Below are 26,887 nucleotides of genomic sequence, written 5' to 3' on the forward strand. Positions count from 1 at the left end.
TAAATAAAATAAATAAATTACCATGTCGGCGAACTTATATGAGGAGGCTGTGCAAATGGACATCATGTCATTCTTTTTTGAATGTAATGATTATCATTCTTATTTGTTTTTTCCCCTTTTATTTGAGGTTGTACAGGGGTGTAAAATATAACGGTCATATGAGAGAGTCCAACTATTTTACAGTATATCCATACCTAACAAAATCTTACATTTGGTATCTTTTCTTTTTTGTCCATGTAAGTGTAAAATGTATCAGCACACACATTCAGCGAGCAAGAATGCCTCACTTTGAATGGGCTATATGTCCTCACAACCTTCATACAGATGCAATGATGTAAGAATTCTATCAGTGATGTGCTATAGGCATATGCATCTGCTTAAAATAATTTCTTGTATACAAACACCAAACACAAAAAAAAATATGTACACATACTGTAGATATCCTAGCTTCCAACAAATGCAAATTTGATATTTGGAATAAGCTCTTATGGCCCTTGGCATGACCTGTTCATAACTTCACATTCAGCACTCTTTATTCTTACTTTTTCTGAATCGTAAGTATCAATGATCATGTTTTTAAAACATCATTGAGTAATGTTTTAGTGCCAGCTCTCCTTTATTTATATTGCTTTGCTCCTCTACACCATTTTTTCCCCTTCTTCACTTTTGCAACCATAGGTGCTAGCTAATTGAGGTAGGCTACAGTACACCAGAGCATAGAGGACTGGGTGCTGTTGCAGTGACACCTGAGGAGGTGCAGGAGAGGCAAGCTGCAGGCACAACCTATGAGTTTTTTTTCCTTTTCCAATCAAGATTTATAAGATATCCTAAACTTCTACATGTGTTCTGGGAATTTGATGCCCTAATTTCTTTGGTATCTTAATATTTGCTTCGTTTCAAAATTTGTCCATCTGAGTGTCATTAAAGAAGTGTATAATCTTAAACCAAGTTTTGTTATATGTTTAATGACAGAGAGGGGCATAAACTAGTTGACGACTGCTTTCTGACTTCTATCTCTGAGACAACCTTTACTGACTAAAATATTTCTGGAAGTTGTTAGCATTTCTTGCATTACATCAAAGTAATCTGTGAAATTTCTTGTTCTAAAGTTACACGGTGGCTCATAATACATAATGAAGGTAAAAGTTCTTTGATTCACAAAATCTTTCAGCATATTGGAGATAATGAGTTCTAAATGTCTGTGAGTTAATTTATTTGCAAATAAGTCATGCTTGTGGGAATTGATGATGTAATTTTACTTATGGGTTCACTGGTTTTAGGTTTTAAGCAGATGCAGTCGTTTGTTTTAATATGAAGACCGGTTTGAAGGCTGTGAAATATCTAATGAATTGTACACCATTTGTGCTTAAATCTTTAGTATTGCCTACCTCATGTTGCACAAAAAAAGTCAGTAATGCAATTTAGATTTCATTGATCAAATGCTATCTATATCAAAAATTAGCAAGCTTTGTGAGTTTACTTGTGGAAATTTTATATACAGTAATTATTGTGGAGAATGGTTGTGATTAACTTGTTTAACTGATTGCATCTGTGAAGGATCTGTGTCACTCTGATCCAAAGTGGCTCACTTCTCTCTGGACGCTACTTTTGCCTGAAAATGATGTACTACAGCAAAGGTAACTTTTGATTGTATCTCTGATATTGCTAGCTTTTTTTCCTGTGGCTTTTCATTTTACTGACCATCTCCTAAATCGTAAGGTGTTTGTTACTTCAAACAGGAAGTATCAAGCTACTCTCATGACATGCTTGATCTTTGATCCTGTAATAAAGGTAAGTTTTCTAGAATTTGAGTGCTTGTGGTTTCAATTATCCTTGATTTTGCTTTCTAGTGCTTCACATCTTCAACAGTTAAACCATGTTGTAGTTTGCATTTTTGTCCTGCAATATCAACAATTTGCTGGAAGCTGAGCCCAATTTTCTTTCTTAAGAATTCCATTTTGCAATAGCACAATAAATGCCTCCGCTTGGAGGCCTGCATCAGTTACCTTCTTTTGCTGATCTTGCCACTATACGTATGGTACATGAGCTGCCTAATATCACAAGACTTGATGTTCCATCATGCTTGTAATGCATTGATAATTCAATTCTCATCTTCTAATGTTTGGATTTTTTATCTTTATTCTGCATTTTTTGCTAACATATCTTCCTTCTATGCAGATACGGATAGAATCAGCGACAACAATAGCTGCTATGCTGGATAAACATTCATCAATATTGTTGCAAGTAGCAGAATATAGAGATTCTTCTAAATGTGGATCTTTTACTACACTATCTAGCTCCCTCGGTCAAAAGTTAATGCAATTACATACAGGTACTACATACTGACCTTTTGCTTTTTCCTGGATTAAGGAAATCTTTGAAATATTTTTCTGGATTATTTGTGGAAGTTTTTTCAAAGGAGAGCTAAGATGAGCTCGGGATTTTTAATATTCTCGAAACACTAAAGTGCTAGGTAGCTTCCAGTGTGGTAGCATTATAGTGGTTTCACGTGCAAATTAATACACACACACACACACATACATATATCCATGTATGTATAAAACCATAGCAATCAAGCATTATCTTTGGGGATGCCTTGAAAAGTCCTTATTCTCCAATCATACCAATTAAGACTTTGGCATTATTGCATCGTTTTTCAGATACTTCCTTCCCAAATCCATCCTATGCTAACTGTTGTCCTTTCCCTTCCTCAAACTTTATATATACATTCAAGCACCTTTCCTTGTCAAAGAGACCTCATGTAATTTGTTGCGCATGCGTGTGTAGCATACCAAATTGGTTCTCCATCAGTTCATCCTCAATTGATGTAATTTCTACACTGCCTCAAATATGTCATCCCTTAGATGATCATTCTTATACCATGCATCCATCTCAACATTCTTATTTGTGCTTTGTTTATCTTGTTTGTTGGCCAAATATTACAAAGATTACGGCACTAGAGGCCTTATTACGATTTTAAAATGTCTTCCTTAACCTGCAGGGGAATGCATCGATTGAAAAAGACCTAGAAGCACCTCTGCATTTCTTTTACCCAACTCCTATTAGATGTTTCCTCATTGATCTCTTTGTTAAGTTTCTTGATAACAACACAAATTACAATGTTATTTATCTTACATATCAATATTGACTTGGATTTCATTTTCATTTCCATTTTAATTAAAACTGTGTTCCATATTTTCTGTTTTCACTCTACTAAGTTTAAGCCCATGTATTTTAAGGCTTTCCTTTGTACCTTTACCTTAGCATTAAATTGTCTTCTTCTTGTGGACTGGTGCAGAATAATTGGTAGATAGTATGCACAATAGTGCGACTTCTAGGTGATAGGCAGTAAGTTCATTTATAACCAATGCGAAGTGATATGGGTTTAGTGCTGGTCCTTGGTTTAAGGACATGCATAACTGTAAATTTATGTCTCGTAAGACCTACTTCATGTACTTGTCGATGGTCTGGTTACTCTGGTATGCATGTCCTTAACCTTTCAATGTGCCATTTTCTTCACACCTTCTGTCCTGATATATCATATGCTTTCTTAATATCTTTCCAGCTACCTAAGAAGACATTCTCCATTGTGTACCTTATTTACAATGATAAAACCAAATTAGTTATAGGGGATTGTCATCACTTTTCTTATTTTTTTAAACACCCTCCCCATAATCAATGTGTTTAATAAGCTGAATGTCATGACAGCTGGTGCAGTTTTATATGTTCCTTTTTTTCTTTTGGATGTGTATCATCTAACTCTCCTCAAGTCAGTAAACATTTTTTGCTCGTACATATCACTGTTTATGCAATCAACAAAATTAGCGTGCTTTCTCCCATTGTTTCCCAGATATAAGTGGTATTTCATTCTGTTCTACTGTTGTACTTTTGCATAGTCGTGGAGCTTTTTTTGTCAATTAATTAAAAGAGAGACCAGCCAAATCCCTTTTTATGCTTTTCCAACACAACTTCTCTAGTAGAATTCTTATTTCTGGAAATAGTTTTTCAATCTTTCTTCAATCTCCCTGTCTTCCACCAAAATTCTATCATGACTTTTATTGGATCTAAATCTCGGATTTCCTCTCTGTCCTTGTTCAATTATTAATTTCATATATTTCTTCTTTTGTGTACCTAATATATTATATCGATCATCATTAGCTGTACACAAAGCCTTCCTAACTTGTTTCATTTTTGTATCTTAGTTTTTTCATACTTTTAAATTCTTCCAATATGTCCCATTGCTTAAGTTAAGCCTTATTTCCATAACTGCCGCTTGTTCCTTGCCAAGCCACAACCAACTATTTTTATATGTTGCCTGCTAGCCTCTGACTACACTACTATAGCAATTTTTTTCTGAATACAATAGTCAGACTGTAATCCTACAGCCTACCTGGTTGAATTCTCAAGTAACAATTTCTATTGTTTAACATTATATCTTTAAAGGATGTATAAGTTTTTCCACCATCTATTTTTAAGCATTTAGCTTTTCCATTTCTTTTCTTCATGCACCTAAGTATGCATCTAGAACCTACTATTCTATGTTGTGTAAGTTATGTTTTTTTTTCAATTTTTTGGTTTTTCTAATAGTTCCAGAAATGTTGTACAGTTAAAACTTTTTGCTTTATAATCCTGCCACATATTCTAGTAGACATTTGATTAAAGTTGAATTCAGTGGCTCAGCCTACAGCCACAAGGTTCATGAGCATTTCTATAGTCTGCAGTTAACATAGTCAAAATTCACAGCACCATTTCCTTTAAAATCTTAATGAAATTTTGTTTCCTTTCTTTCGCAAAATTATATTTTATTTGAAGCATAGCTCTCCCAACCTGAGAGAGCAACTAGAGGCTGGTCATTCCAACCAGCAGAAGGTAGATGTTGTGTGGTTAGGCTTCCTCTTGGTATTGGCTTACAGTCTTTGCATGTCTATCTCTTTCTTCTTCATAGGAAAAAAACAGTTCAAATGATGAAATATAATATGCTCTTATAATGCAAACCTCAGCTTCATATCCCATTCCAACATGTTTAACTTTTCCTTAGCAGATGTGCTCCTGGAGTTGTTTATCATTTTACACACACATATCCAACCCCCCCCCCCCCCCCCCCTCTCTCTCTCACCCCAACCCGCCAAAAAAACAAACACACATACACACAACAAAAACTCTTTAACTAATTTAGAATATTGAATTTCATTCTTTAATCTAAAATAATTAATGAGCATAGCTGTTCAGCACTGAGTTCTTTATTCCAGCTACAACATCTTTATTTAATTATGCATGCTCCACCACTTGACTTATTCATCTTTATATTGCAGGTTTATTGTACTTAATGCAGCGTGAAACTCATAGTGGATTGCTTGCTTCACTGTTTAAAGCCCTCATGCTCCTGATATCTGCTACACCGTATGATTCAAACTCTGTATTTGATTTTCAAAATACATGCTCTTCCATTGTAATCACTAATTGTAATATACTCACACTGAATATTTCATATGATATGATGGAACTGTGGTAGCCCCTTTTTCCCAGTCAGCAGCGTTTATGCTGACAAAGACACAAATTTCTTATACCCTTTGACATTTCTTGAGATCTTCTACCTTCTTCTTTTCTAAGACCTGCTTTTGTTTTTTTGCTGTTAAAATCTAAACTGTCAGTGCTGTTATTTATGGACTTTATTTTCCTTCTCTTTACTGGTTATGTTTAACAAACAGGTATTCTCGAATGCCTGGAGAGCTGTTGCCAACAGTTATTGCATCTCTGCGTGCTAGGATAATGGAGAACCTTGCATTAAAAAATGAAAATATTGGTCTCCTGGTTAGTTATGTTTGATTTTTCTGTCAGAAAATTCTCTATTATGTCACTTACGTATCTCATGCCTTTTTGGCAGCTTAGCGATCTTAGTTGCTTGGGTACAGCACTTTCTAAATCACCTCCTTCATTACATGTCTTAAAATTGCTTGAAGAAGATGCTTCAGGTTAGCTTACCTTTTGAAATCATTACTGATGAAAATTCTCCATTGCAAAATTATTTTGGTGTTACTGCTGGATAACATTTGGTGCAATTAGACTGTTTAATGTCTTTATCACCAATATATGTTGTAATCCTAGCTTTGTAGGCTTGTGATAATTTTAATTGCGTATGTAAGATTTGCTATCCAATATGTGCCTATGCCATTTGCCTGGTTGTTTTTGCTGGGAGGAAGCTTAATAAAACCTCGACATTACAGTATTTTGTGACAAGTTTTTTGCAGGAACTTCTTCGGTTACATATCCGAAAATTAGATCTCTTTAATGGCCACTTCAGTTACAACGAATATAATATTTTGCTTCTCCAAGTTGCATTTATTTCCTGGATATACTTCTTTTTCCCTTTGAGCAGACTTTTCCCAAGTACATATCCTCCTTCAATAAGGTTTGTTCATTAAGGATTTAGGTGCTGGTGTGTACTTATGAACCATTTTGTGTCAAGGTAGACATGGTACAAGGGATATTTGCCTCTTGATTGTGCATAATTGACCCATTTATGGCTACAAGCCCTAGGACAACCATGCAACTGGCATAACCTGGCATGTTGTGCTGCTGTATCATGTCAGTCAGTCCATGACCAGCGCAGGTTCAGCATGCGGTATTTTGGTTCTTGTACTCCAAAACACATCAAGCGAAAAAAGGGAGTGGGAACAGGAGTGCAGGATCAAGACTCTAGGCATGGTGCTAATGTGCTATTAATTTAGAGCTGCTCACAATTCAGATGGCTAGAGGAACAGGAATGGAAGTGCTTGTTTTGAACAGGCTAGGTACCATACCCTAGATATCACTATGAATTTAAGGGTTATCATTAAAAACTACAGTTTGAAGTTGCATACTTGCATCTGACTTGTTATTGTGGTGATGATGGAAACTGTTGAAATTGACAAACTGGTGGAGTAAGAATTATGGTATTGTTTGTTTCAAGTCTGGTATTGTCAGTTTCTAAAAGGTTCCAAAGGTTCCAAAATGAAAAATGAATTAGAAATGGTTCCCTCTTATATCTAGTCTGATGATTATTCTAACTTTTGTTTGCTTTGGTAGAGCTATTGTAGTTTGTTTACTTAAACGTTTGAAAGTTGCTTTAGTCATAACCAAAATGACTTAACATGGGAATCTTAGTCATCTGTGGCAGCCTGTTTGCATGTACATATAATATTACTTGTGCAGTTGTCCTAATACAAGCCAATTCGAATACATATTGGTGGACTTCATAATTATACTGTGCATTTGAAATATGGTTTTTGTTACATAGAAGAGCTGAACTGTATGCTCTTTTGGCAACTTCACTGCAACAGCTCCTTTGTCTTTGTATATTTTAGGTATTTTCCATTTTCCAATTTGTTTTTGATAGTGGCTCTTCACTTGAAACATTAAAATTGATTATGCGCTATTTTTATATATTTAAATTTTAACATGATTTCCCGATGTATTTTAGTTATGTATAAATTTCCAATACTCTTGGCAGAGAAAATTCCAGAAGTATCAATTCTTTTTTAAACATGTTCCTGTAATGGTGAAAAGATATAAGCTCTTGATTGCAAAAGGGAAAAGAATTTAAATGAGGAAAATTTAGGATTTCTAACTCTTATCGGGTGCGTTGGTAGGAGTAGGAGAAAAATTATTCTGACTTGTAATGAGTAACAGTGGAACCTGACTCTAGTCTTCATTCAGGTCATACTCAACGAGAATCAAGTGTACCTTTGCTTTTATTGCAATTATCGGAGAGGGGGAGGCATCCAGCAATAAGATTTGAGGCTCTCCAGGTATAATATTGTTGTTAATTATGCTCAAGGGTTCTATACAATTTGATTTAAACATAACTCGTAAAAGATGCTAAAGACATGCCGTACCGGCCCGAACCAAGCAGTATGGAGCGTACAGTACCGGTTTGGTACTCAGTATGGATGGCGTAATAACACTCGGTACATCCAAAAATTTTCGTACCATACCGTACCGATACTATGCTAGTATGGCACCAGTACAAGGTCCGGTACCGAGACGGTGAACCTTGCTTGAGATGCATGGTGAATACAATTGTGCTTCTGTACATGAAGTAAAACTGGAAACAACTTTGTATGCTGGTAATTATTTTAAGACATATTTGTAGTAAGGATTATTTATTAAAAAAATAATTAGCATTCTACATCTCTGTAAGCATTATGTTTCGTAAAATATTATGTGTGGGATGGCAACTCTATGTAAATGTTTTAGTCACCACTTTTATTCTACTGTTACGATGCAGCTTACACCTTAATTCAACATAGTGGTAATTTATTGGACAACTTTGGTAGACTCATTTTTATTTTTGTGATTTCTTATGTTCTGAATCCTCATACTAAAGCTACAATTGAGACACAATCAGAAGTCCTTCAGGATTTCAGTGAGAGTGGGTTGGGTTAAAAACCAAGTGGCAAGTTTGTTATAACTTCAACGTCATTTCCTTTTCATTTAATCTTTTGTTCATAGATTCATTGTATTTGAATGAAATTCTTTGACATAGCCTATCATACCACATCAACGAAACAAACACAAACTTCTTGAATGATGAGAATTGATATTGATGATATAATTCTTAATGGTGTTGAAACTGGATCGTGATCCCAAGAAAAGGAAAGGGGCAAAGAATCATGTGAGGATCTAAAAATCATTAATCTATATCTTGAAGGAGTAAGATTTTGTCCAAACTAAAAAAGCAAGATTTTCAAAATAGGTGGTGTTTACTAACTGAGAAGCCAAGGTTTGCCGAACCGGTACTGGAAGGCATACCAGCTGGCAACCGGTTCGGTACGGTTCGAGTCCATACCGTATCATTCCGGGGTGTACGAACGCAAGGAGAGCCAGAGAGGGAGAAAAGGAGAGAGGAAGAGAGAGGAAGGGGGGAGGGAAACCCTAACTCGAGCGCGCGCGAGAGAGAGAGGGCTTACCAGAACATGGGCGGCAGGGGGCAAACCATCGTGGGCGGTCGGGGGGGGGGAGGGGGGGGGAGGGAATGAATCACGAGCAGGCTGTAGGTGGTTTAATAGCTGGAGAGGAGGGGTTAAGCGAATTGGCCCTATCTCGTTTTAATAGCCTGATTGTGCCGGTTACTGACCAGTCCAATTCAATACACCCCAAACTAGCCGGTTCGGGTGGTTTGGCAAATGTGAGAAACAGATATAGAGATCTAATTATTATAGATTTCTAATTCTATCCCAGTTATGATAGAACTAACATTGATGTCTCCAAAATTACCCTTCTTATATGAGGATGCTACACATTCTAAATGTGGAATATCATGTTAGGACATGTATATTAATAATTCTGCAAAGGGCATTGCATTTCATGTATGGTTTCCTCAACTTCTAGTGAAGTAAGCTTGCATTGACACTTGGTATACATATTATCCTTTTGTTGTGGTTGCAGGCCCTGAGAGCAATATCTCACAATTACCCCAACATAGTCAACAGATTCTGGGAACAAATTTCAGCTACTGTTTATGAATTGCTGCAAATACAAATTCTTGATGATTCTAGCTCTGAAGTTGTTGGTTCGTGTACGGGCGAAATTGGCAAAACCTTAGGGTCAACCATGGAGAGATGCATTATGGCTGGTATCAAGGTATATTGTTTGCTCCAGCTGTGTAGGGTTAATATCTTACACCTTAATACATAGTATAATATCCTAAGAGTTCGTTTGGTTCGCGACCGGAATTAAAATCGAAATCGGAATGGATTGTAATGGAAATTGGAATAGCCATATTCACCAACGTGTTTGGTTCATAACTGGAATCGGAATTGGAATTAGAATGAGATTTGAATAATGGGGGAGAGTCGGGATTGGTGCATTTCCCATTCTCCCCCCCCCCCGCGCACCAAACATGCCCTAAATTCACTGTTGCATCTTACGTCATATCTTTTCTACAAACCATCTATTTTCCTATCAAGCCATTTGGAAACTTTGTGTATATGATCATTAGATATTACATATGGCAGAAATGGGAACTATATGACTTATATAATAAATTGTAAAGAAATCGGTGGTAATTACATAACCAATGAAATGGTGTACTAATATATCTCATTTTTATAAGGTTGCAAATTATTATGGGCTATGTATCCCAGCCACCGAGTACAGTAGTTCATCTTGCCATCTTGGGAACATATAACACACTTCCAACATGTTTATACTCATGAGGATAGGTGTTCTCGAATGTCAAAATATTCTTTTGCATAAGTCTTGTGTATTTATAATTGTTTATAATTATTTTTCTTTTTTTTTGAGGGAACGGGAGGCCAAGCAATTCAGAAAATTAATCAGTATAATAATTTTCAGTGAGTGTTGACAATTCATTGTGGACGCCAATTTCTAATACACAGACCTTTTTTAAGTGCTCATATGCACACTTGCATGGACACTCAGAAGTCCTGTTTGTTGAGTTTGTCGGGCGAAAAAATCTTAAATTCTGAAATGCTGCTAATAGTTTGTTTCAAGAGTCAAAGTGGTACCTATACTTGTATTGATGTACCTTACTGGTGTGTTGTGGATGGGTATGATACTGTACTGCAACACGGTATTGCCTTGGAATTCCAGCTCTAGAAAAGTGAACTGTGTGACATGTATTGTTATGGTACTGTACCGAGGGGTGGTACTGTACATTCAATACAGACCAATATGTATCAATTGACATTGCATCTCTCCCTGCTATACATGCGTCAAGTCTGCAAACTCCGGTATACCTTGCTCCTGTTACCCTTAGTTATGGTGGATCGCATGTATCTTCACATTTTCCCCAATTTTCCTCTTTCTCCTTGCTGTATGCATATGTTGTAATCCAGTTACTTGTCTTGACTTCCATCATGTTTCCTTCAGAGCATTGAATCTGTATATACATAGTATAAAGTCAAAGCAAAACAAAATTTTCCTCTGGATTACAGCATCTGTGGCCTTAATATCACATAAATTTAAATTAGCAAAAAAACAACCATTTGTCATTATCTTTAAACTCATTTTCAGACATGAACTTTTAGTATTCTCCTTCGGCTAATTTGAATCATCTTGTGCATTTCTTTCTGAGTAAACAAAGCTTAACTTAGTATACCCTGGACTATTGCAATCAGGTTCTGTCCATATTTCTTCTTAATGTATAACCATGCAATTCTCACTTGCTATTTACTAGCATATAAAAAAATATTGTCATTTCTATCTGTAGTTTTTATCATGAATTTTGAGCTATTTGTGTTAGCAATATCTAAATATAGTTGTGCAATTTTTGATAAATGAAATTAATAGATGAATGTGTTAAACGGATGATATATGATGATAGATTTTTATGGATTAGGTAAAACATATTTTGACTTGTTCAAAACATGCTATTCTTAAGTAAGATGCCAGAAACTTCTTTTAAATTGAATCTATTATGGTTTTGCCTATGTCTACAAAATACATGTATCGCAGTGTACCACATCCACTCTTGACATACACTGGCACTGAAGGATATGCAAGTTCCTTAAACTATTTCTGACTGACATGCTACAGTGCATTTTTATGTAATAGTTTTCACAGTGCATGATAGTTTATTTTAAATCAAAGAAATCCACAAACTATCTAATGTTTGAATCATGTGCACTAGCTATAGTTATTCTCTGGCAACATAATCTGGAAGGGATGGGTTACTATAATACAAGTTAAGCTAATCAAATCCAATGATATGAAACTGACTTGTGATTTAGGTTTTGGATGAGTGTCTTCGTGCAGCATCTGGATTTAAAGGAGCAGATGACCTTCTAGAATGCAGACTACAAGACATCCAACAGATATCTGATTCTTCTAGAAGGAAGAGGATTTCGTCTGCCCCTTCATACGAACTTGATGGTCTAGGGGCATCAAGCAATTATACAGCAGATTGTCAGTCTGGGTGTGAGCAGTGGAATGGGATGATTGAGAAGCATCTACCTAAGTGTTTGCCACATGCTTCTCCTATGGTATGTTATAATGTTGCTGACTCATCTTTTTTATTTTTTTATTCATCTTTCAAGACATCATATTCTTTAGTTACCACTTCTGTGTTTAGGTTCGAGTCCAACTAAACTAAGTAGCACTCCTATTTGTGGAATGGGCGTCAACCTTCCTTTTACATTCTTGAGCTTGCCCTCATGTCTCTTTGTTGTGCTTGGAGATTATTAGGAATATACTTGGAAGGGCATGGGACAAGTTCAATCTTTGTAATATGATGTTCAGTTCTTATTACATAGTGAAGATTATATTCAGATGAGAATGAGTAATACATATAACTCAGTGCAGGCCTATCCTTGTTTTTCGTTCGTGTACTCAAAATACCTGCTAATCTCCACATGTGTACTGCTGTTGACTGGTACAAATATCTGGAAATATTTACAGTTGTTGGCTGTATGCTGCTTATCTGCTAGTGCCACCGGATATCATGCACCATTAAACCATACCCATGTATGAATTTCTGCTTATGATGGTTTCTGATTTTTTTGATTTATGAAATCTAAGCTGCTATACAACTGCTAGCACGATTTTCATGATGGTAGAGAGTGGGGACTAGGGACTCAGAATGACTTGAAGAAGTAAGTATTTGTAATTCTGCTAAGTGTTGGGTGCATCTTGAGGAAGTGTTCAAAATAAAATTCAGCAAGTGAGACATTAATCAGGAAAAAGCAGAATATATCTGTGGATGGACATAAGTCAGCTGAATCCAGATTATGTCCAGATTATGGAATTTAATTTAATTATGTAAGAAGCAAATTTATTATTCATCATTTAGTCATTTAAAAATAGTGAAGATGTACGTTAAGTCCAGAGATGAATTGCAACTTAATTTGCACATGGATTTTAAAAAGAAAATCCTCTTAAATCTGACCTCAAATAGTTGTGACATGGCTTGGTGGTTATGGTTATGTTTTTCTTAAAGTTGTGCTTTTATTACTTCAGGTGAGGGCAGCATCAGTTACATGCTTTGCAGGAATGACTTCTGCCGTTTTCTTCTCTCTCACCGAGGACAAACAAGAATTTGTTATTTCTTTCAGCTGTATGTTCAGCGAACTTTGTGGCTTAGGTCTAGTGATAGTTGCAATGAGCTGTTTCTTAACAGAAGTTACGACAACAAGAATGTGTCTAAGTAGCCAATTATATATCCTGCGTAGGTTACTGCAGCAGTCAAAGATGCAGCTCCATCTGTCAGATCAGCTGCTTGCAGGTCCATTGGTGTAATTGCATGTTTCTCACAAATTGTTTCTCGGTACTTTTTTCAGCTTGTTTTAGATTTTGAGAACGCATAAGTCTAAATCTATTAATCAATCTATGGATTCATTTGTGAACAATAATAATCAGAAGAGTTCCTTTTTTCAGCTCAAGGGTGCTTAATGAGATTATTCGTGCTGCTGAGTTCAACACACATGACCCCTTAGCCCTCGGTATCTGCACCCTCCCTTAACACTGTTGCCTTTTCTATTATTCTTAGATATTAACTTATAGACTTATTTCATTTTTTTTTCGATACTTCATTCAGGTTCGTATTACGGGCCTCCTGGGCTTTAGCAAATATATGTGATTCTCTTCGCCACAAAGCAACCGAATTACGCTTGGAGAACTCAGCAGGTAGTTTTAGCAAGCACTGACCTGGTTTTGCTAGTTTTTATAGTTCAAACTCATATGTCCTTGAATTCTCAAATGCAGGTGAAGTTACTGATTATAAGTGCATATCTCTTTTAGTGGAGAGTGCTTTGCAGTTAACCAAGGATGGTGATAAGGTGAGGAGATTAACATACAACTGTCCTCATCTAATGATAACATGCGCTTACTTGGTCATTGCAATACATAACTAAACAATATAGGGATTCATAAAATGAGAAAACAATGAATGTATAACTACTTTAACTACTAGCCGTTAAAGCCCAGTAGCTGAACTCTTCTATTGATGTTTCTGTACTTGCTTCAGATTTCAGAATCTTGCCTCCTCTCTTGTTCCTGCATTCACTTCCTTATGCTTTTTGCCCCATCTTCAGGAAAAGATATTTCATCTCTACAGTTTACCAAAATTAAAGATGATGAATAATGCATACTAAGCTCAGGTTCTGTATAACTACTTTCATCTCTATATTTCTGCATCGGTATCCATAGCTTGAGAAAAAAATCCACTCAAATGTTTCAACTACTTTCACAAGAAGTTCAAATAAATCTCACCATCCAACAATTTCAGTTTAAATGTTTCACCCCAGAAACTTTTGATGGTGGTCTAAGCTTATTTGCAGTCAATTCTTCTTATCTTTTATTGGTTGTGGCTCTCTCATTATGCAAGGACAAATAGGTTTTCAAATAACCATCATCTTGCATCCCAATCATCTATCATCTTGTTAAGAACAAAGGTCCACTATGTAATATGATGCTCCACACCATTTCATTGGGACCATTGTAAAGAACATAATGAGAAAAGTTTGTCGTAAGAATATTTGTACCTATGCTATCAGTCATCGGCTTTGAGGAGGTTTGCCATCTTCAAGTAAGTTTCATACATCAAATGATGTTGTGATAGTTTCTGATATTCTCCCTAGCTTTCTTTGTCGCTCTTGTGAGAACCATTTCTTGTGAGACAATCTTTACATGTCACATTAGAAATAATGGATGTCTTACTTCTACCACCAAAAATGCCCTGAATATAGCCACCAATGATTGGAGGACCATTGGTAAGCACCTTGTTTGAGTATTGAAGGTGTGATCTTAATATACTGTAATTTTAATACAATCTAGTAGTTTCAACAAAATTTCAAGTACTATCGGTGCAATCTTGTATCTCAAGTGGCAATGTTGCTTGATTCCTTTCTTTTGTCTGTGCCCTAGTTTTATTAGGTGGTTCGAGATAGACAGCCCTTGGAACTCTATACCATGGTAGTCGAACTACTTAGGCGACTCAAGGCAAATACATTACTTAAGTGCCGATACACCTAGCTTAATTTAGAAGTACCTTTCTTCTTCATTTTGGGTTCGTACTATATTTAATAATGTAATATTTTTGACAAGCATCATGTCATTTGTTGTGAACATATTGTATAGATGGTTAACTATACGAAACACTTCTTAAAATGTACTAAAGTTTGTAAAAATCTATTGGGAATATAACATTATGCCATTTTGTTAGCTCGTAGAGATTGTTTGGCTTCTTTGGTGGTCAAATGAGCTAGAGATTGGAATGTAGGTTCAAGATTTCAAATTTAAAAGTCTGGAATGCTTATAAAGTGATATGCATTTGAATGGACCTCAAAGAAAGCTGTATTGCATTATACACACATGCACACATATATTCTGAATTTATGGTATTTAAATATATTTTTTATTTAAAAATTATTAAAAATATAATAATAACTATAAATATAAAAAATTAAGTACTATGTAATAGATTAAATTAGATATATTTTTTTGAAGTAGAAAATATTATCTTAATCGTAACGATAATTTTACTATTTTTAAAATAATTGATAAATTGACGTACTTAATAAATCTGTAGAAATAGAACCATCAAGAAAAAAATGAGCCAGAGTGCGACATTGTTGGGGATCATGGGCAAATGCTCTCGGGTCGGCACCATTAGAAGTGAAACTGGTGCAACACATAGTTCAAGGAGGAGGGATAATCAGGTAGAAGCAGCATTTAGCTAGTGGTTATCTCGACATATCTATGTACTGAACCATATCCATGGGAGTTTCAACAACTGATGAGAAGCACTTTGCTGATTTCATAGCAGCGAAGGATAGGTCTGCCAAGAAGAAGGCAGAGGTGGGTTGCCGAACAGCAGAGCCCTCTTTCTATCACTTCAGGAAGTTAGAGGAGACATCCGCTCCAGATGACGAGGAGGTACAGATCCAGGCTACTATTCAGGCAACCCTGCATGATCAGTGGTAGCAGAATGAGGTGGCTAAGCATAAGGCTCGTTTTGGACCCTTATACTATGAGTTGGGTTTCGGTTCTATGAGCAGCAGGGCAAATCAAGAGTTTAGAAGGATCTACTCAGTTAAGAAGGCCGTCAGTAGAGGTGGTGGTCGTATTGCATCTATACTGAAGACTTTTGGTAACAAAAAAAGTCCTTCAGGATGATTCCATCAGAAGGCACCATCCATAATTTAGATCCACATGCCTTTTCAGTAAGAATTCGAAGCAGCAAAGGCTTGACATAATGCTAAAGAATGATAAGAAGGATATGCGGCGAGCTATTGGATTCTGGTTCCACTTCGGCTATATTCCAACGAATGCGACAAACAATACATACTATAAGTTTGTCTTTTCTGTCTTTTCCTCCATACAGGCTGTTGGCCTCAGTATAGATCCTTCAGGACCAAAGACATCTATGGTGAGCTTCTTAACTAATGATAAGGAGCTTCTTGCCTCATACAAGAGCAAGTGGCCCACATATGGACTAACAGTGATGTGTGATGGTTATACTATTTCTATCAGGTAAAGCATCATCAACTTGACATATTGTGATATAAAATTTTTTCTATAAATTGGTTGATGCTTCCAATCAGGTGCACAACGCCATGTACACCCTCAGATTAATAGAGGAGGTGATTGATCAGATAGGAAAGAAGAATGTAGTGCAGGTGATCACTAATAATGGGCCACAATATAAAGTCGCTGAAGAGATCTTGGAGCAGCAGCCCTATATATTCTGGACTCCATGTGCTGCACATTGTATCGACCTCATATTGATAGATATTGCGAAAATTCGTAGGGTGCAGCAGATAGTGGAGACAACACAAACTATCACCTAATATATTTATAATCATATATAGGTCTTATCACTGATAAGGTATGTAAAGGAAGATCTTGAGACCAGGTGTGACACGATTGGCTACCAACTATATTGCACTTGATAACCTTCTTAAGAGAAAAGCAATTCTATGTCAGATGTTTATCACCCCTGAGTGAGAAGAAAGTAGATTTGCAAGGACCAACATTGAAGGGAGTATTGTTGAGGGCCTGGTGACAAGGCAGATATTTTAGTAGTGGGCCGAGAAAATAGTGAAGGCTATCAAGCCATTGTACAAAGTGCTTCAGACCATGGACAATGAGAGGCATATCCCCAGATGGGTTTGTATCATATGATGGATAGGACAGATTCAGATCAGGAAGGCAGATTTGACATATACCCAGGAGTATATCGATATCATTGAGCGGTGGTGAGAGTACCAAATAAGTAGGAACTTACATGTAGCAGATAAGTAAGAATATTGAAAATTAGATTGTTCCTGTATTTGTACAATTTTACTAAAATAATTACGAACTCTAACTGTAGCGTACTACATGAACTTGAGGTTTTAATACACTATATTTGGAATCGATATGGATGACAAACTTCTGGCTACTCTACATAATATGATTTATAAGATAGTCTGATCTAGAAGTCGCGACGCAATGTCTAAAAGAGGTAAGTTAACTTAAGTGGCATGTGTAAGTTAACTGACATCTTCAGTTATTAACATATTATAATACGGTTTTTTTATAAACCAAAATATTTAGAAGGCACTGACAGCTTTGGAGTCTCAGCAATTATCGTAAGTAAGAAAAGTATAAATTCAGATATATTATACATCAATAATAACTATTATTTGGCGTTAAATAGTTACTAATAGGATATTATCTTATATGTAGTATTCTTCAATATTTTTACAGATAAATGGTGGATTCATTTTGGTTTGTCCGCGAGAAATCTTAAGCAACTAACTATTTAGATCCTCTTCCAAGAGAGAAAAGTGGAGATAAAGTACATAGATTCGATCTATAATGCTTTTGTTGACAATGAGGATGATCTTATGATCAGATGGCTTAGGGGCCAGCAACAGAAGTCGGAGCTTGATGAGCGAGGATCATCTCCATGACCGGCCAATTTTGTAGTTAGTAAGGCTAAGATCGATGCAGGACCAATGGGCAGATCACAATGTTTCACGCATCCTTCCAGCTGATCAACCATAGCCATAGAGATTACTGAGGAGCCGGTCATCACATGACTCTTTATCCGAGACATCCTCTCAGAGATATGATCGAGAGCTACTTAGACGGGGCCACCACACTATTCGATCAAGAGGGCAACATCCATCCTTCCAGCATAGCCAGGCAGAGAGGGGGCACGAAGGATAAATAGATAGCTGCTCAGCGCACCAAAAAAGAAAAAGAAAAGACACATGTAACCCTGTTAGAGAGTGCGGAGGAGTCAGTTTACTCAGATTCAGAGATCAGAAACAACGATGACAGTTCTGGTGGTTATGGATCTACCGGCCAGAAAGGGAGTGGAAGATATGAGACCACCATTTATGAGACAGTCGCAGGGTGGTCTTCAATTCACCGATAAGTGCCAGTTTATGCATGCTACACAGAATAGGGATCACGGTGCACGATTTGGTAAAGTCTGCGAGGTTACAACTGCATATAGGAGACCGGCTCCTCGAGGTCATTTAAAAGAACACGATATAGTTGCAGATTATCTCGCACGTGGAGAAGGATCCATAAATATATTGGATTTCGAGTCGTATACTGGATCCTATTATCCGCAACCATAGCCTATAAGCTATACGGATATGGATATGGTGCGTCCGAGGTATTGTCTTCCGGTGACTACTATCCTACACAGCTCGGAGCATCTTATGAATCGGCTTTTGCTGCCGGCATATTTAGATAAGTCTCTACAACTGTATTATCAGCTATAGGACAATCTCTCAGAGCCAAAGATTCAGCGAGAGATCCGAGAGTGCTTATAACCTGGAGCGCGTTTCTTATGGAATGAATATGCAGGACTGCAACGTCGCTTAGTTAGAGGGGTGGGCTGATATGCCTCTTGACTATGCTAATGATCCAGATATCTACGAAAGGCATCGCCACTCAATGAAATTTTAGAGATCAGTATATATGTTGTACTTTAAATATATGTAATTGATTGTATTATTTTATATTTTCTATCTTGTTAGTTGATTTTAGGATATTTCATGTTGCTTCTTGTAGTATGTAATATCTCATTAATTATTTTATGTTTGTATTACTTTAAAACAATAAGATGCATTATTTAGGTATACTGAGATCATAGAAGCATATATCAATTTATACTTAAAATTATTGAAAAAATTGAAAAAAAAATTGCTTACCAATTAATCAAACTTGAACAGCTCCAGATAAAAAAAAATAGGCATGTCGGTTCCGAACCGGTACACCCAAGCATATCATGTTTCGGTACGATATCGAACTGGTATCGTACCGGCCTGCCCGCTGGCTGGTACGGATCCGGGTACCGGTTCAGCGAACGTTGCTAGATGTACTTATTGTTATTGCTTTGACAAATCTTACCTTCTTTGCTGTTGGGGTGTTATACCAACTGGAACAATCATAATCCACTGTAGGAAGGCTATAGAATTCAACCTTCCCTATTAATCCTCTACTGCCAAAAGAATTATCTGAGTTACATCTTCAGCTGTTTAATACTATCCATTCCTTTATTTGTGAAATGATCTAGGTTATTTGTGAATTCCTCGTTTTATCAGGATGAGGACGAGTATTCCATTTTTTGCATGTCCAACAGTTATTACCTCTTCTTTAGAATAAATTTTTAATTAAATTGTAGTTTCTAAAGGTTGACTTTTTTATTAGATTAAATCTAATGCTGTGAGGGCCCTTGGAAATCTTTCAAGATTCATCAGATTTACTCATCATTCTATAACAAACGATAGGCCAAGGTATGGCTTTTTGGAACTCCACTAGGCTCACTGAATTTTCACCAAGCAATGTCTGTAAAACCTGAAATAGCCTTTCTTTTATTGGCAAGCAGCGTGTCATATTCAGCCTTGTCTGGTGATTCCAGTGGCTTGAGAGAATGGTGCAAGCATTTGTTTCATGTGTGACTACTGGAAATGTAAAGGTACATCGTCCCTGTGTTTATATTCTGACATCAAACAATTCAGAAATTATTTAGTAAACTTGCCAATGCTAGAAGAACTAGCCAGTCTTTATATGGGACATATCCTATTAATTATAGATTTTTATGGATTATTGATGGTGACAGTTGTGCATCGTATGATTCTTTGGCAAAGTGTAACTATTTGGTTTTGCTACTTAGCTAATTTACTTGGAAAGATTCATTAATATTGCTACTTGTTGTGGATCACCTTGAACTTTTGGGCTTGTGTCCAGGTCCAGTGGAATGTTTGCCATGCTTTGAGCAACTTATTTATGAACGACACATTGAAGCTGCATGATGCGTCTTGGTAAGGAGCCATTTTTCATGTGCAATTTTGTTATTAGGCTAGTTTAATAGACATAGCAATGTGTCCATGTCTTAAATATTCGACTGAAATATTATGATGCTTTTACTTACCACTCTTGTCTGAATTTATGCTCAAAATACCTGGAAAATAAATAATCATGTGCTTTAAGATCATTTAGAATGCATCAAGCAAGCCTACAGGTTTAATGGGCTTGACACCCTGTATTGATATTATTATATGGTTTAGAACCATACAAACCTGTTGTATTTTGGTTCATAGTTCATACGTTTTTAGTTGTGTAAATCAAAATCATGCTGTCGATCGATAATTTATTTGGCTATATATAATTCATTTTAAAACAACAGCACCATTGGGCATTTCTCATTTTGTGTTCAGTTGATGCCTTAAATTGGGGAGTAGCATATCTCATAGACATCCATGCACACAGTTTTCTTTACGGATTAACTTAATATTGAACCTCATTAGTCACAATTTTTGCTCTTTGTACACCAGTAGACTACTAGAATTGCTGTATTCAATATTATAGCTTGATTGCCCTTTCTAACCCCCAACTGACCCCTCGCCCCACCATAACTATGGCTTACCTTTTTTTCTTTTCTTTTTAATCTTTTCCATTGTTATTCTTGTTTATTCATATGATCTATTTCTGACTCGTCATTTTCATTGATTATGTAAGACTTGCTTGGCCTTACTTTCATGTTGATGGTTTGATGGAAGGAGTTTGTTTTCAAAGATTATCTTGTGTGGCATCTGACAGGGCACCTGCTGTTTATAGCATTCTTCTATTGCTCCTTCGTGACTCTACCAATTTTAAGATCAGAATACATGCTGCTGTTGCATTAGCTGTTCCAGCAACAAGGCTTGGTTAGTGATGACTCTCTCTCTCTCTCTCTCTCTCTCTCTCTCTCTCTCTCTCTCTCTTTATATATATATATATATATATATCCCCTCCCACCCGCGCGCGCGCGCGCATACACCAACCAACCCTCCATATTGCACTCTCGGTATAACTTTGTGCTACTGTTACGTTCTGTTTTCAATTGCCATTTAAAACTAGACTTAAAAGATCATCAAAATGTATTTCTCGTGTTGTTATTACATATTCGCTTGTGCAATATGGAGTCTATAAGTTAAACGGCACGCAGCATATTATGTTCTACTTATCAGTTTGGAGTGTTATAAAAATTTCATATGCTTATTGATCCATTCTATTATTATATTTCATTCTTATTGAAAATTATTGGTTTTTCCAAAGAGATTGTGCTTCAATGATGCTCGTTAGAAACCTCATAACAAGTAGCTGCCGACTATCAATTTTTTGGTCTCTATTATTGTCAAATAGTGCTTCTCCCAGGTTTTGACAAGACATGATACAATGCTAGCAAATTTCACATCATTCCAGCATAATTTTAAGAATACTTGTGGCAATAACTCTAACATGACTAATATTTTTCAACAGATTGGCATGAATAATCAACATTATTTTTACATGGAATCAGTCCAAAATAAAATTGATTTTCTGCATAGTATTATGACATATGATCCTCAGTCAAACAATTTACTTGTGCGTGAAGTCCTTGTAACTCTAGAATTAACAAAAAGAATTGTCAACATGGCATCCCTTGTTACTTTGCTTCCTCATATTTTCAATATACAATAGCTTTCTTAGGCCATCATTCTGTCCATCTACATGGCTGCTGCTTCAGTGACTAGAGATTTCGATCCTAATAGATATTCGTGTTTCTTTTGTACAATGCAGATTATGGGAGCTCATTTCCCGATGTCGTTCAAGGTCTAGAACACATACTCGAATCATTAGGCTCAGACCACTCCTCAACGCCGTCAAGTTTTAGATATAAGGACAATCTTGAAAAGCAGGTCAGAATAATGGAAGACCAAATAAGTCCTGCACCTCCAAGTAAACTGTATTCTCAATTGTGCTAGCTGGATTAACCTTTTTTTCTTTTTTCCCAGCTTACATCGACCACTTTGCATGTGCTTGGTTTTGTTTCATCTGCAGATGACCAAGCTCTAAAAGACTTTCTCACAAAGGTATGGATGACTCTTGTTGGAAATGTATTTGAGGTTCTTTTACTTCTTATGTTGTGCATATATCTATTTATTTTAAATCTTTGGGTCGAAGTTTGTCACATTTCTGAAAACCATACTTTAATCTGGGACAAAAATTACTTGGATTTTTTAAAATTGTCTCAGTTATAACCAAGTAACTGTAAGAATGCTATTCTATCAGTTTAATTTATCATCAATTTCTTGGAGGAGAAGATAAAAAACTCCTTTGTTATGAAGTGCTGAGTGTTATTAACCAGTCTGGAACCATGATCTCCAGAAACTTTTTCTGTTCACTCTCGTTTTTATTTTGTAATCTAGCAGATTGCCTCGACGTGTATTATTCTCTAGTGATGTTGCACTAATTCCATGATATTGTGCTTGTTCTAGAAAGCCCCTTTCCTAGAGGAGTGGTTCAAGAAGTTGTGCTTAGCATTAAAGGAGGCTGATGATCAGCCCTCGGCAAGCGAGACTGCATCTAGTGAAAACCATGGGGATGGTTCAACATTGTACGTTCCAAATAAAGCAGCGCTATCCAGAGCAATGAAGTCCTTGCTTGATGTCTACAAACACAGCAATCATCAAACAGTTGCTCAAAGATTTGAGAAATTGGCAAATGGTTTAACATAATCTCTTGGTCATCCTTTTTTCTCCCTGCTAGAAAGGACGGCATCCATTATGGAGACATATTAGTTGACTGGGATGCAATCGAATCAAAGCCCAGCAGGTTTTCGCAACTCGCAAATTACAGATAGCACATCCAAAGAGATTCACTGCCGGGAAACGATCAAAATTGTTGACCTAATTTCATGGTCCATCAGCCATTTTGGACACCTTATCAGATGCTTGTGCATTTCTGTGCCTCCAAAAACCATCTGTGGGCTGGAACGGAACTTTGCATGATATTGTGTGGAAAGGTTATGGTGTCAATCTATGTAATGCTCAACTGCTTTGTGGTTTACAATGATTGTATATTCTGCCTTCTTTAACTGTATATTGAAAAGCAATTATATTTTATTCCCCAGGCGTTTTACAATGGCCATTAAGATGCTGTGCAGTTGATGAAGCTTGGGTATTGGCTCGGTATATTGTTCATTTGTTTGTGAAACGTGTGGATGAAATCCATCTAAGAAATAATCTTTTAAGATATTCTGAGATCCGCCAAAAATCCTACTTCATTTGGGTGTGTGCAACCGAGGGCGGTCTTTTCTTTCCCCCACCCAACAATAAGAAAAAGAAGGAAAGAGAGATGGCAAAAAAGGGGAAAAGCTCTCCCACCAAATCCACCCAAAATTTTGCACCCCATCCCAGAGGAAGAAAATGTGTGTGAGAGGGTTGATGGCTTGCTTTTGGCATACGCTTGATCATTTCTAGCTTTGGAACACTCCATCTTTGGTGCCACCTGACCACTTCCAAGGAACGTTTAACTAAATAATTTAAGAGTGCCCCACTCTCTCTCTCTCTCTCTCTCCCCATCTGCGTGAGTGTCTCCTAGCGCGAGTTTTTTCTTTTTCTTTTTCTTTTCTTTTTTTTTTTTTTTTTTTTTTTGGTTACAACGGCTACTTACACATAAACATAATGAGTGTAGACATAGCCGATAAAATTAAAAAAAAAAATAGTGCAAGAAAGAAGAGACACGTGGTTCTTCCAAATAAAATCTTTCGGAGTGATGAGCCACATAGGATGCCATCCAGATCGCAGCACTGTTCGTCTCTCTGTAGACATGTGTAGTCCGATAGAAAGCGCACGCATCTAAAATATTGCAAATGTCGTGGAGCAGCTGCATTCCATCGATAGCATGCTTTCGACCCTAAATCCACTCGATCATCATGGCTGAATCCCCTCGAGGAAAATACGGTCTGCATCAGAACACCTCGCATAGGTGAGCTTGGCACCAATGACGGACTGATCAAAGATCCGCCGACCTCCGGCCGCCACTAATCTAGCCTTCTAATCTCTTATAACAAATTCCGCACCTTTGCTACTCCCTTCCTCACCAGCTTGTCGTCGAAATTCATCTTAAGAAAGTCAGGAGGTGGGGGCTCCCAGAAGACGAGCACAATCCTGGACGCTACAAGAGCAGAATGGAACCTTATATTTTTCTAACTATTTCAAAGGACAACGATGCAGTAATGCCAATAACTTGCACATGAGGCTTTACCGCCAAATAACTTGCCTGTGGAGTAGTCTCTTTCTTTCTTTTATTTTTCCGGATCCACTGTATATTCTTTTCCTCGTCTCCATAAAGTGTTGGTGGAATAACCATCTTTCCACCAAAAATATTCTATTATCCGTCCATACCTCACCTCCCATTTTTGACTTCTGGGTAGCTTACAAAATAACCATCGCCAGACTGGTCTTCTTTTTAGGAAAACGTTTGATCATGGACACGCCGCAAAAAGCCCCTTTTTTAAGACCAAAAAAAAAAAAAACAAATAGCATCACATTCGATCTTTTGATAGCTCTAAAGTTGGTAATGCCACATAAAATATAGAGCAAAATCATGGGAAAAAGGGTAGTTAAGATGGCTAGGTGCTTATCTACTTTCATGACTTTTGATGATTCTAGAGTTGTCCCACCCTACTATTAGATGTAAAGCATCAGCGGACCCCAAAAAAAAAACCAGCAACCGAGTAGAATAGACGCTATAAAAATAATAGTGCCAAGATATTTCCTAATGACTTCAAAATGATGATGGATTCACTGAGGACAAAATAGTGGTGCAACTGAGTAGAATAGACGCTATAAAAACAACAGTGCGAAGATATTCCTGATGGCCTAGAGATGGTGCCAGGAGCAGGAGCCACATATTTGTTGATCTTTTCTAATATAGCTTTCATGCACTACTTCCTGCGATGAAGCCCCTCCAAAATTATATCCATGGCAGTTGCATCAAGTATAAGTTCAATTATTTTCTTGGAGAAATACAAATGTTGTTCAATTCGCATGCTAAACATGCTAGATTCTATAGACAGTTCATATGCTAGAAGAACTTTAATACTGCTAATTAGTTGTGTTTCTTTTGTCCATGAATGAAATCGGCTGGCCCACCCGACTTCTAGCTAACCTGTCCCCAAAAGTAGAATCTTGAATCATGAGATGGTTCCAAATCATATCTGGCCAGATTGAATCCAGCTAACTCAATAGGATCCAGCTGGATAGACCAAATCCGACAAAAAAATCTTGCTTGAGAGTGACAAGCTATCCACCATGATCTGAGTGACCCTTAGTGAAATATTGAGAAGAAGTCGCATCTGAGTCGAGCCGGACTTGCACGCAGACTCAACTACCTCATTTGGCCCCAAAGATGGATCCAAAAATGGATAGAGACAGGATGGTTCATCTCTAGTGGAATAAAAGTGAATAAATGTGGAATAAATGTGGAATAAAAGTGAATTCCATGGCTTACATGCTGCCTCCTGTGATCTATGGCCTGAGACCGAGCAGAAACGGCGTATTGGGTGCGAGACTTTCAGCATCCCAACCAGCGACATCCATCCTGCGGTTCAGAAATTCTTACTCTCTCTCTCTCTCTCTCCACAAACGCATGTGGCGTTTTGCTTGGTCCATTCACTGGCATATTGTACACAAGCATTGAAAGCTGGCCATTAGCCAGAGCAATTGAAAGTTGCCAGCTGTGCTTTTTTTTTTAAAGATTTATATGTCACTCAATATTTTTATTTTATATTGTAAAGTTTATTATATAGTATCAATTGATTTTTTTAATAATTTACATGAAGCTTAGATTAGCGGAGATCATGAGTTTGGACGATAAAAATATTTAACTAGTTATCTCCCATATACATTGTCCATCTATTCTCTACTAGTATATTTTTAGAATCAATGCTCAGTTAATGCATACAAAATATAATTTTATTTACTATAAAAAGTTTACATGATATATAATTAATAATTAAATGTGTATCTTTCGCGCAAAAAAGAAAGAGTCTTTTTCATGCAAAATCACACTTCGATCATCCACAATATGACTTTCAAGGTGCTTCATTCATAAGCTAGTTCAGATCCCAAAATGAGTAGTGGTGATCCAACGATAAATTTGTGCTAAAAAAATTGATCCTTTCTTCGTACAAAGATACAATCTCCATCCCTGCATTATAGCTCGGCAACTATTAACTCTACAAGATTGACACTCTTGTAGAGTAGTTTCATTTGTGGGGCATCGCTCAAGTAAAAATGACTCCAAAATATTACATCAAGCATAATTAAATGCTCTTAGAAGAGAACTTTATAAAGTGTCGACGTAAAGTCTTTTGCCCCCGGCTCTTTCGGCTGTAAACAGACAAACCTTTTTTGATACAAACACTTAATATATATAATTATAAAAGAGAGCAAAGAAAAGCAAAGATTCTGCTCCTCATGCGCTCACCCTTAAAAAAAATAATTAAAACATATTTCTTTTGATCAATGTGATCACAACCATATAACAAATAACCATTCTTCTTGAATAAACCATGACCATGTCACGTACAAAAACTAGTCACTCTTAATAGAAATGAATATCTATTTATGCACTG

The 26,887-nt window shown here is 36.7% G+C and overlaps 1 pseudogene; it reads left to right on the forward strand.

Moving 5' to 3' along the window:
- The window catches only part of LOC120108066, a 30,885-nt pseudogene extending 7,491 nt beyond the window's left edge, over window positions 1-23,394 (forward strand).
- Window positions 23,395-26,887: the final 3,493 nt, after the last annotated feature.

Source organism: Phoenix dactylifera, unplaced genomic scaffold (genome assembly GCF_009389715.1).
Source record: "Phoenix dactylifera cultivar Barhee BC4 unplaced genomic scaffold, palm_55x_up_171113_PBpolish2nd_filt_p 001159F, whole genome shotgun sequence".
Classification (NCBI taxonomy): domain Eukaryota; kingdom Viridiplantae; phylum Streptophyta; class Magnoliopsida; order Arecales; family Arecaceae; genus Phoenix; species Phoenix dactylifera.